We start from the raw sequence: 6295 nt of genomic DNA, 5'->3' as shown, positions 1-6295 counted from the left end.
CTTATTTGCCATCTGAATATTGTTTATAGTGAAATGCCTCTCCATGTCTTTTGCCTATGTTCTAATTGGATCCTTAGAAGTCATTTTACTGTTGAGTTTGGAGAATTTTTTTACATACACTGGTTTTGAGAGTGCTTAAAGTATTCTAGATACTAATCCTTTGTCAGGCATGTGGTTTGGAAGTATTTTCTTTCAGTCTGTAGTTCGTATTTTCATCCTCTGTACCTAGGCTTTCAGAGAGCACAAGATTGTAAATATCACAAAGTTGAATGTATCCATTTTTCCTTTTCTAGATAATGCCTTTGGTGTCAAGTCTAAGAATTCTGCACCTGGCCCTAGGTTTTGAGGATTTTCTTCTAAAAGCTTCTTAGTTTGTTTTATAACTAAATCAGTTATCATTTGGAGTTAATTTTTGCATATAATATGAACTTTAGGGTTTTTTGTTTTGATTTGTTTTATTTTGCCTATGGATGTCCAGTTGCTCCAGCAGCATTCTTTGAGAAGGCTATCCCTCCTCTTTTAAATTGCTTTGGAAACTTTGCCAAAAATAATTTGGTCATATTTGTGTGAGTCCATTTCTGGATTCTCCATTCTGTTCCATCGACCTATTCTCCTTTGGCCACCATCACTATCTTAATTGTTGTAGCTATATTGTAAGCTTTAACATTGATTAGAGTAATTCTTTCCACTTTATTCTTCTTTTTTTTTTTTAAGATTTATTTATTTATTTATTTGACAGAGAGAGAGAGAGAGTGAAAGAGGGAACACAAGCAGGGGGAGTGGGAGAGAGAGAAGCAGGCTTCCCCCTGAGCAGGGAGCCCCAACCGGGGCTCTATCCCAGGACCCTGGAATTATGACCTGAGTAGAAGGCAGATGCTTAACGACTGAGCCACCCAGGCGCCCCCCCACTTTATTCTTCTTTATCAAATTGTTTTGGCCACTCCAGTTCCTCGGCCTTTCCATATAAACTTTGGAATAAGCACAAATATGTCTACAAAATCTTGCTGTGATTTTGGTAGAAATTGCATTAAATTTATAGAATCATTTAAGTGCTCTATGCTTTCTTTCATCAGCATTTTGTAATTTTCAGATGCAGATCTGGACCCAGATTTATAGTAAGTGTGTGTATATATATATTTATGTATATTTGCCTATAAATATATATGTATACATACATACATATATGTATATTTAGTGATGATATATGGTATCATGTCTGAGATTTTGGTCTCCATATACATTACATATATCATATATATTATATATTTCAGTTTCCACATTTATATATAAATGTGATTGCTTTTTGTGTGTTGATCTTACTGCCTTTGGACTTTTTGAGCTCATTTATTCATTCTAGGAGTGGCTTTGTAGATTCCTTAGTATTTGCTATTGGACAATCATGCCACGTGCAAATAGGAAAAATTTTCTTTCTTTGTTTCTGATCTGTTTATTTTTTATTTTTTTCTTGCCTTACCATAGCGAGTAGGACTCCCAGTGCTATTCTGAATAAGAATAATGAATGTATATCCTTGTCTTGGTCCCCGTCCTAGAGAGAAAGCAGTTTTTCTCCAGTAAGTATGATGCTAGCTGTCGGGCTTTTTGAAGATGCTCTTTATGAGTTTGAGGAAATTCCCATCTATTCCTAGTGTACTGAGAGGTTGTTGTTGTTTTAATCATGATTTGCTCTTGGAGTTTTGCCAAATGCTTCTTCTGCTTTACCTGGTATGATCATATATTTTTTTCTTCTTTACTTTGTTGACATGGTAAATCATTGTTAATTGAGGTTAAATTTTTGTTTAGAAAATCAGAGATATTGGTCTGTAATTTTCCTCTTTTGTGTATTGCCTTTGTCTGATTTTGATATCAGAGTGTTACTTGGGAGGTGTTTCCTCCTTGTATTTTCTGGAAGATGTTGTGTAAAATTGGTGTCGATTCTTCTTTGAACATGTCATAAAATTCTCTAGTAGAAAAAATCTGGGCCTAAAGATTTCTCTTTAGCTCTTTAATTATACAAATTCAATCTCTTTAATGGCTGTGGGACCATTCAGATGAGCCTATTTCATCTTGATAGGGCTCTGGTAGTTTGTGGGTTTTGAGGAATTGGTCCATTTCTTCTACATTGAATTTAGGAGCGTGTAGTTATTTGCACTATTCTCTTCTTATTCCTTTAATAGCTGCAGAACCAGTAGTGCCATCCTGTTTCATTCCTGATATTGGTAATCTGTGTTTTCTCTCTTTTTATTTGTGTCAGTCTTGCTCGAGTTTTGTCAATTTTATTGACTCTTTTCTGAAGAACCAGCTTTTTGTTTCATTGATTTTTCTCCATTGTTTTTCTGTTTTCAATTCAATTGATTGCTGCTTCCATCTTTATTTCCTTCTGTTTCCTTGGTTTGGGGTTTATTTTGCTCTTCTTTTTCTTGGTTCCTGAGGTAGGAATTCAGACCATTGGTTTGAGACTTTTTGTCTCTTTCTAATGTGAACATTTAATGCCAGACATTTCCCTCTCTGCTTTTGCTGGCATCCCGCAAAGTTGATATGTCATATTCTCATTTCCATTCAGTTCAATATATTTTTTAAAATTTCCTTTTGTGGGGGGGGGGGCGCCTGAATGGCACAATCAGTTGGGCATCTGACTCTTGGTTTCAGCTCAGGTCTTGCTCTCAGGGTCATGAGATCTAGCCCCATGTCGGGCCCCACCCTCAGTGGGGAGTTTGCTTGCGATTCTCTCTCCCTCTCCCTCTGTCCCTCCCCCCCTTCTCTAAAATGAATAAGTAAATCTTAAAATAAAATAAAAATTTCCTTTTTGAACCAAAGATTATTTAGAACTATGCTGTTTAGCTTCCAAGTGTTTAGAGATTCTCCTGTTATCTTTAGGTTATATTGACTACTGGTTTGATTCCATTGTTGCCAGAGAACATAATCTGTATGACTTCGGTTCCTTTCCATTCCTTAAAGTTTGGGTTTTTTTTTTTTTAAGATTTTATTTATTTATTTGACAGACATAGATCACAAGTAGGCAGAGAGGCAGGCAGAGAGAGAGGTGGGTGGGCGGGGGTGGGGTGGGGGGGCAGCCCCCCTGCTGAGCAGAGAGCCCGGTGTGGGGCTTAATCCCAGGACCCTGGGATCATGACCTAAGCCAAAGGCAGAGGCTTTAACCCACTGAGCCACCCAGGCGCCCTGCCTTAAAGTTTGTTTTTTAACCCAGAATATGGCCTGTCTTGGTCAGTGTTCCCTGAGTATTTGAAAAGAATATGTATTCTTCTGTTGTTGGGTGAAGTGTTTTATAAATGTCAGTTAGATCCTCTCCGTTGATGGTACTGTTGAATATTCCTATAACTTTGCTGAATTTGTCTAGTTGTTCTATCAGTAGAGGAGAGGAGATGTTGAACTGTGCAACTGTAATCACAGATCTGTTTTGCCATGCAGTGCTCTCAGTTTTTGCTTTGTGTATTTTTTTAAAGTAGGCTCCATGCATGGCATAGAGTCCAGTGCAGGACTTGAACTCTTGACCCTGAGATCAAGACCTGAGTTGAGATCAAGAGTCAGCCACTTAACCGACTGAGCCACCCAGGCGCTCCTGTTTCCTGTATTTGGCAGCTTTGTTGTTGGTGCATACACATTTAGGATTGTCATGTCTTCTTGGTAACTTGATCCTTTTACCATTATGTGATGTCCCTCTTTGTCCCTAGTAATCTTCTTTGCTCTGAAGTCTCCTTTATCTACTATTAATATAACCATTTCTGCTTTTAAAAAAATTACTGTTTACATGGTATATCTTTTTTAAAAAATTATTCTTCTACTTTCAGCCTACCTCGATTGCTATGTTTGAAGTGAGTTTCCTGAAGACAGGGTGTAGTTGGGTTGTGTATGTGCTTTTTAAAAATCCATTCTACTTATCTCTCTCTTTTGAGAGAGAGAGGGAGAGAGAGGAAGAGAAGTAGGCTCCATGCCCAGCATGGAACTGACACAGGGCTCAATCCCACAACCCTGAGATCATGACCTAAGCCGAAATCAAGAGTTGGTCTCCTAACGGACTGAGCCATCCAGTCACCCCTATTTATCTCTTTCTTTTAATTGATGTATGTAGTCTATTTATGTTTAAGGTTAATTACTGATATCTCAGGCTTAAGTCTGCCATTTTGTTACCTGTTTTCTGTTTCTCATGCTTTTGTTTCTTTTTGCTTGCTTACCTGTGAGTTACTTGAACATATTTTAGAGTACCATTTGGATTTATTTATAATGATTCTGTGTATACTGCTTTGTACAGTTTTCTTAGTGTTTGCTCTAAGTAGTATCGTATACATAACAACAGTTACTGCGGCTTACTGGTGTTCAAGTGAGTTCAGATTGACTAAATTCTATTGATCTGCCTTCAGGTTCACTGATTCTATCCTCTGTCACCTCCACTCTATTATTGAATCTATCCAGTGAAGTTTTTACTTCAGTTATTTTTCTTTCATTCTCTAATTTCCACTTCGCTCCTTTTATAACTTCTGTTTTTTTGTTGAGATTTAAAATTTTTTATTTCAAATGAATCTGTAATTGTTTGTTGAAGTATTTTTATGATGGCTGCTTTAAAACCTTTGTCAGTAACTCTAGTATCTGATTTACATTGGTGTTGGTGTCAGTCGATTGGTTGGTGTCTTGTCTCATTTAAATGGTGATTTTCCTGGCTTTTGTTATTATGAGTGATTTTCTGTTGCATTGTAGACGTTTTGGTTGAGTTAGGAGACTCTTGATCCTGGTTCAATCTTCTACTTTAGTAGGCAGTCACCCTGTTTAGGTTTAGCATGTATGTTCTGGTTTATTTCTATGGGTTATAGTTCCAGTGACCATTTAGTTTTTCAAACACTTACCGTGCTGTTTCTTGGTCTGCTTCATTTTTCTGTTGTCCCTGGGGGCTCCTGCTCAATCCTTGCCTGTGCTGTCTGCAGGGGGAGAAGGTGCTTCCCTGAGCTGCTTGTTTTTTGCTGGGTGATCTGGAGGGACAGGAAGGTTGTTGAAGCCACTGGTGCCTGGATTTCCTTATGCCCCTGGGTAGAGGGTAGGGAGTTACCGGGCTTTGTTGCTGCTACTGCTGCAGGCAAATTAGGCTGCCTGGGGGTGTCCTAGTTCTGGAGTGGGGACTGAGACAGCCCAAGGCTATTGCTGCAAGCAGACTGGACCACCTTCTGGGACTTTGGTTGTGGAGCAAGGACTTAGATCCTCATAGTAGGTTTCCAGTCCGTGTGTGTGTGTGTGTGTGTGTGTGTGTGTGTGTGTGTGTGTGTAACTGTTGGTTTGGTGGTTTTGGCTTCTTTGGCACCCAGTCCAGGGGAATACACACACACACAAACGTATATACATATATGTACCCATATACATATATATATACACATATACATATATATGTATACGTATACACATATACACATATGCATATATACACACATATATGTATACATATATATACACATATACATATGATAAAAGGAAAACTGAGGAGGCAGATAGTAACTAGACTTATCATGGTGACCACTTTGTAATGTATATAAGTGTCAAATGCCTAAGTTGTACACCTGAAACTATTATTATTTTGCATGTCAACCATACCTCAATAAAAATATATTCTCTCAGGGTGACTGGGTGGCTCAGTAGGTGAAGCGGCTGCCTTTGGCTCAGGTCATGATCTCAGCGCCCTGGGATTGAGCCCCACATCGGCTAGGGCTCTCTGCTCAGCAGGGAGCCTGCTTCTCCCTCTCCTCCTGCTTGTGCTCTGTCTTGCTATCTCTGTCACTATCTCTATCTCCCTCTCAAATAAATAAACAAAACCTACACACACACACACACACACATTTCTTTTATTTATTTATTTAAATAATTTAAAGATTTAAAAAATTTATTTATTTGAGAGAGAGAGAGAGAGCATTAGCAGAGGCAGTGGCAGGCAAAGGGAGAGGGAGAAGCAGACTCCCTGCTGCTGCTGCTGCCGGACTTGATCCCAGGACCCTGGGGTTATGACCTGAGATGAAGGCAGACGCTTAGCCATCTCAGCCACCCAGGCACCCCTGAAATATATTTCTTTTAGTATGAGTGCATTTGAGCATCTTCTGATCAGTTTTGAAGCCATTTTAATTTCTTTTTGTTTTTTTTTTTTTACTTTATTTGCTCATTTTTATATTGGCTGGTGGTGTTTGAGGTATTGATTTGTAAGAAATGTTCTCATATTCAGTGTGAGTAGCAGATATTTTCCTCAGCTTATTGTTTATCTTTGGATTTTGCCTTTTTTACAGTAATTTTTGCCATAAAGTTTAAA

This window comes from Mustela nigripes, chromosome X (assembly GCF_022355385.1).
Source record: "Mustela nigripes isolate SB6536 chromosome X, MUSNIG.SB6536, whole genome shotgun sequence".
NCBI lineage: Eukaryota > Metazoa > Chordata > Mammalia > Carnivora > Mustelidae > Mustela > Mustela nigripes.
Note: the sequence above shows the minus strand (reverse complement) of the source record.